Raw genomic sequence first — 14,569 nt, 5'->3', positions numbered from 1 at the left:
GGGCCAGGATCCAGAGGGTAAAGTTGTCAGGCTGCACACTGCATCCCCACAAAGTCTGGCTGGTTTTATCCTCCCTGTAACTACCTCCTTATGTGCACACGCCGTGCATTACATCTTTTTACCACGAGAGGGCGCACAAGTCCTGCAGGCAGAGCTCACATCTACACCTTTCAATGTGGTTGTCTTCCAGGTTTGTCTCCTTGCTGTTCCTGTGTTACAAAGAACTTCACTTCACCCTCTTGTGTGGGAGTATAAAGTGCCGTGCCGTCCTGTACGTCTACACCATGGATTAAAACATTCCTCTGCGTTCCTCAGTCACCAGTGTGCTAAAGCATTACTTCTTGTTCTTCTACCTCTGGTATTTTAAAGCACTGTCCGAAGGCAGGGCCGGGGGCGTGACTCCTTGAGAGACTGGGTGCCCGGGGAGCAGCAGCACCCCAAACTCGCTCAAGATGAGTCCGGGAGGCGCTGTCTGCTGTGAGGGGTTGTGTGTGTGCAGGGGGTACTACACAATGGCAACCCCCAGAAGCCCCCGACCTCTCATGTTCCTGGAATTCAGTTGGCATCATGCCCCTTACGACCCCTGGCCTGCCCTCCGTGGCCCCTAGACTCCGAGATTGCAAGGGCAGGCGCAAGAACAGGAGGGAGACGGGGCTCAGATGAGCACTGTTTGCTTTGTTTTGCTTGGCCTGGACTGGAACATTGGCGCATGCATCACACACTATGGGTTTATTTTGCAGGTAGATGCAGTGCATTGAAATGTCTCTTTCTGAACAAACTGGGTTCATTTAGCAGCAGATTTTTTCACTCCCTCTTCTGCTGCTGAAAGCCCGATTCACCCGTCCAGCGCCCGCTCTCTCCCCTCCGACCGCCCTGGAAAGCAGAGACGAAACCAAACTCGTGCGAACAGCAGGCCGTGAAGTGCTTGGCTTGCCTGGGACTGGGTACGGAGCCGCAAACCTGCCAACAGTCCGTGACCAAAAAGACTTTGGACATTTCCAGTTTTAAACCCACTAATTCGCCGAAAAGAAACCACATAACTTGTAACCCAAGATGAACTTACTGGAAATCGGCCTATACGACATGAAGCCCTAATCAATAACCATGTCCGCCCGGTCCGCTGCTCCTCACCGGCTGCTCGTCACCGCTCCTCCCCCGCGCCATGTCCGCCGCTCCTCCTCGCGCTCCTGACGTGAGCACGCAGGTCGCGGCCGGCGCTACTTCTCAGGGACAATTTTTTTTTAAATGTAATTTTTTTTAAATATAACGTATTTTTTTATTTTATATAGCCTATGTACATCTGCACACCCTGAGGATTACAAAGATGTATTGGGTGTGTGGATTGGCGCTGTGGTTCCCGAGTTTACCCGCCTCAAAGCCTCAAAGTTCTTCCTTTATAATAGTAGTATAGATTAACAGGCATATTACATAGAGTATGCCATAGGAAACCTTAAGTGTCAAAGCATACAAATTGTCAATACAAAGAACTTGGTACAGTTCTAAGTGAAATCCGTCATAGATCCACCTCTAATGTGGGAAAAAGGCGTCTCTCCCACATATAAATCTTCAAGTCTTTTAATAGGACTTTAGACAAAGACATTCATATATTCTACATTTGGTACATGATTCTCAGGAAATGCACCAATAGTAACGAACAATAAGAAACAATTTACTACAAAATACATCCAAAGATTATCACATAGTGGAATTAATTTGCAGACATTGTCACAGTTAGTTCAGCAATCCAATTGATTCATGTCTGAAAATAGCCTGGGAAAGTTGAAACGACCTTGGTTAGGTAAAGAGTGAAAAGGCCTCGGGGATCATCTCTCGGTTTATTATTGTGAATTTTGCAGTTCTTTATTTATAACTCGAAGAACAACATTAGCTACCACTTTATTTTGGGGATGTAAATACAAGATGGAGGATGTTTTAATCACAACGTTAGTTAGCATACGCTTTCATTGATGATGCGCTTCGACGTGTAGGGAAATCAGCTCTCTCAATTCGTATTATAGATGAAGCAAATTTGTAGCCTATTAAACAAAACATAAAAAGTGCTTGTACAACGCACTTCCTCAACTCAAGTATTTAAATGTTGTCCCATATGTAACAATAAAGAAAAAGTTTCTGTGAAATAAAATGTTTGACTAGGTTCACACACTTTGGATAAGTAGTGAAGCCGGTCTGGATTCTAGGTTACCTGGTTTCAAGTTTTGAAATTCAGCCATCTGACTTATCTGCCTGGGCTCGTGTGGTCCAGCACCGCCTAGTAGGCCCACAGCAACAGGAGTAGCAGGCAAGCCTGAGACTGTCAAGCTGCGCCAGGGTCGCAGGCCCTCCTTTCCATCCTGCAGAGATCTGGATGGGCCTGCGGTCCTACAGCTGGAGCGTACCAGCTGCAGCCCGGCCCCATCGACCTCTCCACTGTCCCCTTGTCTGACCACCATTTTGCAGTCATGGTCGGCCGCTCTCCGGCTATTCAGCTCATATGGGGAAATTAAATACGCAGCTCGCTGGGCCGTCCGTTCTCTTTCCTTCTGGTGGTGCCTGCCAGGTGCTTTGTGGGCCCACGTGACCTGCCTAGAGTGCCATGTACCTGCTTCTCATTTTCATACCCCTGGGACCAGCCCTGTTGCCACCCACCATCGCGGACCGCCCTGTTGCTCGCTATAACTACGCCACATGATGGGCAGAGGAGACATAAAGCAATGTAAATTGCTTTTAAACAATGTAAACCTGTGTGCCGACAAAGTTCTCAATCCACACCAATGAGCCACTGGATAAGGGAGTAGGCCCGGGCACGGCTGGCACCGCAGCCATAATGGCAGAGTTCAAGGCTGAGTTTTGCTCCATAGACGCCCATTTTGGGGCCCTCATGAGCCGCATTTATTATATGGGCGAACACCTGGATCGTCAGAGCACCAGGTTTGACGGTGCTGAGGAGCACATATCCGGACTGGAGGATGGTGCTACATCCACGCTGAATCGCTTGGAAAAACTGGAACATATCATCAAGACATTTGCCATCAAGAACGAGGACCTGGAGGCACCCTCACTTGGGGATAATGTCCGCATTCTGGGCATTGCGGAGACAACAAACATGGAGCGGCCTGATTTGTTTGTGGAGCAGTTACTCGCCAAACTCTTCGGCCTTGCCAGCTCTTTGTCCACGTTTGCTGTGGAGTGTGATCATCGCTTCCTTGGTCCGCGCCCTTCGGTGTGGGCAACCCCACGTCCACAGGTGGCGTATCTCCTGAACGATAGAGACACTGTGCTCCATCTGGCCCATGAAAATGGCCCCTTGCAATACCAGGGGTCCATCATCTTGTTCTTCCTGGACTTTACCATCACTGTGCAAGAGGCGAGACGTAAATACGCCGATGCCAAACATTCCTTACGCAAGTTGGACCTCAAATATACAATGCTTTCCCCGGCACGGTTGCACATCGAGGTTAATGGGAAACCTCACTTTTTCAACACTCAGGCAGAGGTGATGGACTTCTACAAACATCATGCTGTGGATGGATCTACTTCCCGGTGGACAACTCCAGCACGCATGAGCCCCCCATTCTCCTTGGCACACACCCCACCTGTTTGACTTTGAATGTTCTGCATCAGTCCTTACTGTGACTTCTCTCTCCTTCATGGTCATGCTCCTGCCGACATCCTGCTTGGCCTTGGCAGCGAGAGACCTCTTCACCATCCTTGGACTTCTGCTGCCTCATGGCGGTGCTTTCCAGCCTGTGATCGAAACTTACATTTGCACGTATCCCTTATCATGAGGTCCACATCATCTGAGGAGTTGTCTCCCCCAATAGTGTATACCAATTTGTTACTTGTGGGATTGTTTAGTGTTGTGTGTCTTGTTTTAGGTTGTCACTGGATGTGTCATTGTCTGTTGTGGGGCATGGAACGAGTTCTTGAAGAATGTTTTAGTTATGTTTGTTTTTCATAGCATTTCGGGTATTTGATAGTCTACTTATCGACATGGTACGTACTATTATGTTTTATTGTGTTAAATGCCTGTTGCACTCGGGAGAGGGTTGTCGATATCCCTTTCATTACTAGGAATATTTGTGGAATCAACAACTCTCGTTAAGGCAAGCAAGTCCTCTCCTACCTCGCTTGCCATGGCATTAAAATAGCTTTCCTACAGGAGACACAACTTCCACCTGTAGACTCCCGGGCTTTAAGCTCCACTTGTGGTGCACATCGTTATTTCTCCAGCAATAGCACCTATTCCAGTTGGGTGTGCATCCTCATACATAAGAGCATGCTCTTCTCTCTCCTCACCATCTACACAGACCCAGAAGGACGCTATATTATATTGACAGGCATTTTGGCGGGTAAGTGTGTGTTACCAGTAAATGTTTATGCCCCAAACATTGACTCACCTTCTTTTTTTCAGGACATATTTGCCCATATGGGTCGGGCAGAAGTGGATTTAGTAATACTAGAGGGTGACTTCAATCTAGTGCTAAAACCCATAGTTGATTCCACCAGTACACAGCCAAGCGGTAACAAAACGCCAGGGTGGTCCTTCATCACATTGTTGGCACACATGTTCTCAGAGACGTCTGGCGTTCACATCACTGCAACTCCCTGGACTACACCTTCTTATCTTCCCCCCATGGTGTGTGGACAAAACTCAACTATTAGCTTTTTTCTGCAAATGTTGCACTTTGGGTTACTGATGTCAGGCATTTGCCATGCACTCTTTCAGACCACTGCCCGGTGCTTCTGACACTGGGCATCCCCGGCGGGAGTGGGAGGCGGTATGCACGGGATTGCACGAGGTCATTATCAAATATTTTGTCCTGTACGCTGCCACTGTGTCGACTCAGGCCACGTTTTGGGAGGCCTTTAAGGCCTACATCCGAGGCATCTGTATGTCCAAACATGAGGGCATTCTCTGAGACATTTGTGCCCAACTGACCTGGATTGAATCTGCGCAATATTGATCGGGCAGACTCCCGCCCAGGTTGCACCCCCCAATTGCATGTGCTATTGGTCCTACTGACTGAGTTCCACGATTTCGTGGACAGGGAAGTACTGTACATGGGTAGCCATGTCACTGACAGATCCTACGGGGAAGGGAAACGACTAGGCCGCACTCTTGCATGCCTGCTTAACTCTAATCATCTCAGTGGGGACCTGAGTTATTGACAAGGAGAGCATACTGTCTGAATTCCATTGCTAATATGAACACTTGTACACTTCCCACTCATCGACTGCTGAGTCCGAGATCGTGACATATCTTGCCGAGATCGCCATAGTATGGGTAACTGATGGCCAACAATGTTTTCTGAGTGAGCCTATTATATCTGAGAAATTCCTAAAGGCATTCAAGACACTGGACAGGTCCAAAGCCTCAGGTCTTGATGAGCTTACTGATGCCTTTTACAAGGCATATAAGCATCAACTTGTTCCCCACTTACTTACTATGTATACAGAGGCCCTGGATGCTGGCTTCCTACCTCCCACACTGCATGAGGCAGTACTCCTCAAACCTGGCAAGGACACAAACCTCTGCTAATCCTTTAGGCCACTTTCCCCTACTCTTACCTATTTAGATGATAAAATCTTTGTCAAAGACCTTGCCACCTATCTCCCTCTGTTAAAGGAACAAATTATCTACCCCGTTCAGTCCAGTTTTGCCCCCACAGGTCCACCTCCCTCAACCTCAGGACAATACTTGTAGTATTAGATAGGAAGTTACAGACCACCATCACTGTAGTGGCCCTGTTAAACGTTGAGAAGGCGTTTGATTCCCTTGGATGGACATTGCTCTGAGGGACGCAGGCAAAACAGGCTCTCGCCTGTACCTTTATTTCCTCAGTCATACTTCTTTATACTAACCCAGTGGCATGCCTTAGGGTAAGTGGATCCCTTACCGACTGCTTCTGTCACCAGAGGTTCCAGACAAAGCTGCCCGTCTCCTGTTTATCATTGCTAGGGAATCCTTGGTGCGCCATCTTCAGGAGCGACACATCCACTGTGGCCTTCAACTCACCCATTGTCCTCTTATGCTCTCTTTATATGCAGATGGCATATTGTTGTTTGCCTGTCATCCCTCTGATAATCTCCCCCCTTTGATTGGTAAAATATATGTTTTAGTAATCTTTCGAGCCTCCTTATAGACTGGACCGAGTCTGAACTTTTCCCATTAACCGAGGGCACTCACCCTGTAGATGTTAGATATACTCTGCCATGGACCACAGATTCCACCAAATGCCTGGACATACATCTATACTCAGACAAAGATGAGATTCTCCGCCTCAATTATGAACCAGCTGTCGACACGCGTTAAACGCTGGGTACAGCTTCCACTTTTCTTGACTGGTTGAGTGGCTATATTTAAAATGGTGGTCCTTCCTCATTTTATATTTTTCTTTTTTAATATCCCAATACCGCTTATGGAACACTTCTTCACCATGCTCTGAAAACTCCTCCTGCAGCTCATATGGGCGGACGCAAACCCGGACCCGCTGAGACACCTTGACACTCCCTTATGAGCATGGGGGTTATGAGGGCCCTGACTTCCAACTCTATTAGCTTGCTGCGCACTGCCAGTATGCACACCGCTGGCACCATCCGGACGCCCGCATCCCTTACCGCAAACCGGAGAGATCAGCTCGGACAGCTGCCTCTTTCATCTATACTGCTGAAAGACATCCGTATGGATCCCTCCAACATTCAAACCCTGTCCACCACCTGTTGGGCCTGGCAGAAACGTTGTCGCATACAGGGCGAGGGTATTCTTTACTCTTCTGCTTTCCCGATGACAGACAATCCATGGCTCCCCTTCACACATGAGTAGTAAGTTCAGCGTACCCTACGGCGTCATGCACTGCATACCTTGGGCGATGTGTTCCCAGACAGTCATATCCTCACACATGCCGAATATGTCCGCTTCCAGAATGCCTCCTACATGGATCATTTTGTATTAAGATGACTAGATAATACCCTATGCTCCTGCATATTCACATACCTTCTCACCCCGGATGACATCCCACTGTTAACATTGGTCATCTCTGACACCGATGGCAGTCGCTTGATCTCCAGGCTTTATAACACATGCCTGGCTATGAAAGCAGATTCTACTAGCCGTGTCAGTGAGGCCTGGGGTGCTCATTTAGGTTTTCTGCTCTTCGACAAAGTCTGGTCCTATTGCTGCTCCCAAAGCTCATATTTCTCAATTACAAACCAACTCATACATTTTAAATTTCTACACCATGTGTACATCTCCCCTACAAATATTTCATGCTTTGACTCCAGCCGTTCATCACAGTGTCCTAAGTGTCATGCACCTGATGTTGATTTTGCAAGTTTAACCTGGTCATGCATATTTATAGGTCACTGACCACTATTATCTCTCTCATATCCATGATGATAGACGCCGCAAAACTTCCTGACCCAGCAATGGCATTACTAGGGGACAAATTTGGCATTCCCAAAGCTACGTACAGATTTACATCCGTGGCATTTCTACTCGCTAAGCAGGAACTGGCCCTACACTCGGGTTTTAAGCATGTCACCACAGACTCTGCCTGGCTCAAATCCATGTCATATTGCGACAAAATTAGTGAAGACTTTGCACAACTACAGCCACTCACCTCTAGGCCTAGGGATGATTCGTAACCCCTGCCTGTTATATGCCTGAGGTAGGCTCATGTAGCAATGCTGCACATTTTCTTACTTTACCCTGTTTTTGCACAATAACATTTTACGATAAACTTTTGCACATATTTGCATGTGTGACAATGTTTGATTACTTTCTCTGAATCTGCTTGTCTTACACATTTCGCTTCGGGCAACATTATCATGATGCCTTGAACACAGAGGACAAGTCCTTGCAAATGCTGCACAATGTCGTTCTATCTTTATCCATGGAGCGACAGGGCTATCTGCAAACCCATAACAATGCTAATCTGTATACATATTGTAAGAATGCTTTTTATCTATACTACTATTATAAAGGAAGAACTTTGAGGCTTTGAGGCGGGTAAACTCAGGAACCACATCGCCAATCCACACACCCGATACATCTTTGTAATCCTCAGGGTGTGCAGATGGACATAGGCTATATAAAGTAAAAAAATACTTTATATTTAAAAAAAATTACATTTAAAAAAAAATTGTCCCTGAGAAGTAGCGCTGGCCGCGACCTGCGTGCTCACGTCAGGAGCGCGAGGAGGAGCGGCGGACATGGCGCGGGGGAGGAGCGGTGACGAGCGGCAGGTGTGGAGCAGCGGACCGGGCGAACATGGTTATTGATTAGGGCTTCATGTCGTATAGGCTGATTTCCAGTAAGTTCATCTTGGGTTACAAGTTATGTGGTTTCTTTTCGGCGAATTAGTGGGTTTAAAACTGGAAATGTCCAAAGTCTTTTTGGTCACGGACTGTTGGCAGGTTTGCGGCTCCGTACCCAATCCCAGGCAAGCCAAGCACTTCACGGCCTGCTGTTCGCCCGAGTTTGGTTTCGTCTCTGCTTTCCTGGGCGGGCGGAGGGGAGAGAGCTGGCGCTGGACGGGGGAATCGGGCTTTCAGCAGCAAAAGAGGGAGTGAAAAAATCTGCTGCTAAATAAACCCAGTTTGTTCAGAAAGAGACATTTCAATGCACTGCATCTACCTGCAAAATAAACCCATAGTGTGTGATGCATGCGCCAATGTTCCAGTCCAGGCCAAGCAAAACAAAGCAAACAGTGCTCATCTGAGCCCCGCCTCCCTCCTGTTCTTGCGCCTGCCCTTGCAATCTCGGAGTCTAGGGGCCGCAGAGGGCAGGCCAGGGGTCGTAAGGGGCATGATGCTAACTGAATTCCAGGAACATGAGAGGTCGGGGCTTCTGGGGGTTGCCATTGTGTAGTGCCCCATGCACACACACAACCTCTCACAGCAGACAGCGCCTCCCGGACTCATCTTGAGCGAGTTTGGGGTGCTGCTGCTCCCCGGGCACCCAGTCTCTCAAGGAGTCGCACCCCCGGCCCTGCCTTCGGACAGTGCTTTAAAATACCAGAGGTAGAAGAACAAGAAATAATGCTTTAGCACACTGGTGACTGAGGAACGCAGAGGAATGTTTTAATCCATGGTGTAGACATACAGGACGGTACGGCACTTTATACTCCCACACAAGAGGGTGAAGTGAAGTGCTTTGTAACACAGGAACAGCAAGGAGACAAACCTGGATGACAACCACATTGAAAGGTGTAGATGTGAGCTCCGCCTGCAGGACTCGTGCGCCCTCTCGTGGTAAAAAGATGTAATGCACGGCGTGTGCACATAAGGAGGTAGTTACAGGGAGGATAAAACCAGCCAGACTTTGTGGGGATGCAGTGTCCAGCCTGACAACTTTACCCTCTGGATCCTGGCCCACCATCACATAGCACAGAACCTGACCGTCTACCACACCCGGCCTCAGCACAGCACAGGAGGTGTTGAATGAATAGGTATTTATTGTAAAATCTATATCTATACTACTATTATAAAGGAAGAACTTTGCACCTTTGAGGTGGGTAAACTCGGGAACCACTGTGCCAATCCACACACCCGATACATCATTGTAATTGTCAGGGTGTGCAGATGGACATAGGCTATATAAAGTATAAAAATATGCGTTATTTAGAAAATTAACATAAAAAAGTAGTCCCTTCAAAGTAGCGCCGTCCGCGACCTGCGTGCTGACGTCAGGAGCGCGGGTAGGAGCGGCGTCCAGGAACGCGAGGAGGATTGCGGACATGGCGTGGGGGAGGAGCGGTGACGAACGGCAGAATGGCGGTGAGGACCGGCAGACAGGCGGGAGGAGCGGTAAGCGTCGAGGAGCGGCGGAGCGGAGAAATGAGGAGCGCGGGGAGGAGCAGCGGCTGAGGTAAGGCTCCGGGCAGGCGGGGGTCGGGGCAGGCGGGGGGCGGGCGGGAGACGGGACAGGGCGGGCGGGGGCCCAGGCTGCTTGACAATGTCGGGGCAGGCGGGGGACGGGGCGGGCGGGGGACCGGGCTGCTGCTGCACAATGTCGGGGCGGGTGGGGGGCCGGAAAGCCTGATTGCTCCCGGACAAGGTCGGGACGGGCTGCTAGTTATAAATAAAAAGCCGTTCCGGGGGTTAGCCATAGGAGACACTCCTGCTGACATCAAGAGGTACCTGCTTACTGAAACCTCGCCAAGCAGCTACTTAACATCTCCATGAGGGGTGTCCAGTTTGTGATCAAGACGGGGTCCTAAATGATGTCCCACCAGGAAATGGGGTTGAATATCCCTTGGGTGGATTCTTCACACACACACACACACACACACACTAAACACAAGTGATTGAGCGAAAAGGTTCTAGATCTGTTTTCACGATCCCAGAGGGGGTCACCGTTGTCATGTTCAGTAGTTTCCAAAACCACTTGCTACCTGTGTGGGTTAGGGGGATTGTGGTGGCCCTATGAGCTAGCTGGTCTCTAGGTCAACATATACTACGGGGTGCATGGAATCAGTCTAGGCACCTCACCCAAAGGTTATGTTGGCCATAAACGTGCAGATCCTACAAATGAGTGGGAACTACATGACATGGCGCTGCCAAGGTTGTTTGAGTTCTTATTTTATGGTTCGCTCGAGTAGTTCAATCATGCCTTCTCAGAGACTACTATTCACCTCCACACTGGAGAAGTCAGTGGTGGTAGGGAAATCTGCCTGTGCTGAGTAGGTAGAGCCTATGTATTGGCTGTACATTGTCCAAGCTTGAAGGATAGAATTTTCCACATTGTGTTAACCCTCTCTGTAATTTGTTTGTTCTATTATGTCTGGAGACAAAGCGCCCCAGGCACCGAATATGTCAGAGAGCTGCAGACACGTGGTTACTCTAAAATGATTAAATGTTGGTCTCATAGCTACGGGTAGAAACATAACCATGGTGGTTGAGGCACACAACGCATTTAAGGCAGAGGTGTTCCATTACTGCGTTACATTCTCAGCTGCAAATGCTTGTACGGAATTATTTCATACTTACATTGAGGATGATATACCCGAGGAATGCACTCCAAATGAGGACACCCAACAGAAAACGTGAGGCTCGGTCCGCTCAGTAAAGAGGGAGCAACACAGTCTTAGCTGCATATACACCGCATCCTAACAGTAATCTAACTGCAGCAGAAATGTGTACACTATACAGAGATTTTGTAAAAATATACAGAAATCTCACACAGTTAATAATACTAACACTAACATCCTCCACAGACTGCTCACACTGCACAACCACAGTTGGCTACACTTCAGGTGTCAGCCCACAGACACTGAATGCCGTTATGGAAGAGATTCTCACAAGTCAGGAACAAATTATTTTCTTGATAGCACAAAAAACAAGCCAGCTTGAAGCAGTGTTTACCCATATGGGCCTGCAGGAAAACCACAGAATCCTGACTGCTTGCTTGCCGATGGGGATGGATCCCCCTGCGGAAGACTTTGCAACTTGGGGTACAGTCTTCACTTCCATTTACACCAGAACACATGGTACCCCTTCTCTGGCTGTTTTACCTGAGATACCGAAACAGCTTCAGAATAAGTATGGGATGCAACCAAAAGGTAATTTTGCCACAGTGTCCACCATTTTGTTAGGCAACATAAAGGGGGAGGTAACTGCATTGGCTATACGACAATGCCTGAGGGAATTACCAAAAATTATTGAAGAAACCTATGCTACACTAGGTAGAGATAATTTGCGAGCTATACTCAGGAAACCACTAGTAAAGAGTAATGCTGAAAAGGATAACTCTAGGCAAGCACCCGGCTCTTCAACAAAGAAGAAAGGGATAATAAACAAAAGAATAAAGACAGGACAGGGTCTGGGGGCGGGGCTTGGCGCGCGGCAAGATGGCAGCGCTGTAGTGCTGCTCTGCCGGCCACCGCGGAATATCCTACAATATCCTGCCCTACCTGAGTCAGCTGGCTAAATTCTGTAAGGGGAGCGGTCTACGGACACCTGCCACTGCCGATCGGGCTGCCTGCTAAAGTTGTGCGGGTCCACCGTGCTGAGAGATCAGCGGCGTTCAACTGCGGCGCTGGAGCCTTGCAAAGTTGGGGACGTAGAAGAGTGCGGATAGAGAGCGGCCCCTTGTCACTGGCACATATAAAAGGGGGTCCCCGTAAGGATAGTGTATTGTAGACATACACTGAAGCAAAATTAACAAAGAGACAATTGAACAGACATAGATAGCAGTTTGGGATTTGATAAACGTGATTTATTATCAAAACCCAGCGTGATTGCTGATAACAATGAATGAATTAACTTATGCAAATTAACAAGCCCTGAGAGAAAGGGAAGGGAGGAAGTGCTCAGGGAGGTGAAAGAGAGTAAGGAATGTTACTAATAGTATAAAAAGGAAAACATCCAAATTCAATGACAGTACAAATCAATTATAATACAAATGCCAAAAAATATTAAGGCAAGATTCAAAACATAGTCAGTACATCATATTCAACGGTCACAGCTGATTGCTTAATGGATCGGGGGTGTGCCGGAATCTCAAGAGAAGAAAGTCGACGTTTCGACCCCTTTAAGTAGGCTAGTTAAAGTCCTTAGACGGGGTCTTCATCAGGACGACATACTGGAGAGGTGGGAGGGAAGGGGCAGATCTGTGTGAAGAATAATAAGACTTTAATACATTATAAGGCCGACCACAGTTCATCCTATCTATTAGGGAAGAAATTTAAATTAATTACCATGGGGTACGGCCCGGCTGGGCTCTGTACAGAATAAGGCCGCCACACCAAAAAGTCGTGGTCAGTCCAACAAGGTGGGAACATCAACTACAGAGGAGACAAATGTGACTGTAAGGTAATGTAATGGGTAATATGCTATCCTAAGGAGTTGGGTATCACTCAGGCTCATGAGGGAACCTGGTTAAGGGATATGTCATAATAGGTAGTGTTGGAAATTACCTTTAAATGCTGTTTAGTTGCCTGTCAAGCATATCTTTAATACCAGGGATTAATTAATAAATATGGCGCTGGTTCGATCTCCAATAATCAACTGGAAGGAGAGAGTGGATTGCTAAGTAAAACATGCATAATAAATTCCACTTAGTTACGAGTATATAAACAACGAGCAAGTCTCGTGTTTCAAATATTGAAGTTGCTAATACTCACACGAAAATGAGGCGTGATGCCTATATACACTCTAAATTGTCAATCTCCATCAGGTCAAAGGAGCGGAGTTGTAAACACACTGATTTAGGCAAAGCGAGGTTGCGCCAGCGGCGCTCGCGTGTTAGTTCTAAAAATAAGAGATACATTTGTTTCGCTTTAGAGTCAAGCAGAAACAAAGTCGTGTGCTTGCCTAATATTGAGATTCTTAATTACTCACAAAGAGTCGAAGCGGGCAGCGCCGTCTCGGAACGCGGGGTTGAATCTCAGGCGTTTATTTGTTAAACCTGCAGGCAAAGATACAATTGTATCGTCTTAGGGCTACGGTCACGGCACAATTCAGTTAAAGCGGTAGCTGAAGGGAGGATTACTCACAGCAAAAGATGCAGCGTGGTGTGTCCCGATGTGGTCATGAACTCCGCACCAGCATGAATGCGGAGTATGGCGGAGTGGCCACGTGGGAAGTGAGTCATAGAAATAAAAGAGTTGCTCAGCGGAGCTCGCTCTGAGTCAAAGTTTGATTGTTCAAAACATTTTGAAATGTATTATAATAATAACGAACCCAGGTGCATCTCTCACACAGGAGGATGAAGACCGAGGGGCCCGATAATGAGGGCGCAATTATTAAAAACAACTTAGATCTCATGGCCTATTTTTAGATGACATTACTCATGAAAAAAATGTGTTAGCTGGTGTATCTCACACGCAGGGGGATAAAACCAGACCATAGTTAATTGAGGATCGATAGCTCAGAGGTTAGAAAACAGTCTGTTGCAAATATGTACTCGGGAGGGAATCACATGACTCTCAGCACAAGTGGTCAAGGTGGAAATTATATTGCAGAAATAACAGACTCTAGTGCATCTCTCACACAGGAGGATGAAGACCAGAAGGCCCGATATGGAGGGCGCAATTGTAGAATTAAACTTATACTACATGGCATATTTCAAATATGGGTGACATCGTTTATTGAAAGAACATTAGCCGGTGTATCTCACACACAGGAGGATAAACCCGACCACAATTAATTGAGGATCAGTCAATCAAGAGTTCAATAATAAACAGCCAGCCTACTAGTAAATCATTCTAGGTGGATGCCAGTCGAAGGTGGGTTAACGCTGTCCAAGGGCTGCTAACTGTGCTAAACTGCTGTCCTGTTCATTCAGGCCATTGTTAATGGAGTCCAGAAGGGACATCCATTTGGACTCACGTGTGTTTAGTATTGCTGGAAAATTCCCTCCTCCTCTCCCTAAGGTAACCTTCTCAATCACAAGCCAGCGTAGGTCTGTGACTGAGTGTCCTGCTGTTAGCCAATGGTCAACCAAAGGGGCCCCTGTCACCTTACATCTTACTCTGCTACAATGGGAAGAGATCCTTGATTTGATTTTTTGTTGGGTTTGGCCTACATATAAGAGGCTGCATGGGCACCGAATGATATATATGACTCC

Source organism: Lissotriton vulgaris, chromosome 2_1 (assembly GCF_964263255.1).
Source record: "Lissotriton vulgaris chromosome 2_1, aLisVul1.2, whole genome shotgun sequence".
NCBI classification, from domain to species: domain Eukaryota; kingdom Metazoa; phylum Chordata; class Amphibia; order Caudata; family Salamandridae; genus Lissotriton; species Lissotriton vulgaris.
The sequence above is the reverse complement of the archived record's forward strand: the minus strand, read 5'-3'. Positions refer to the sequence as shown.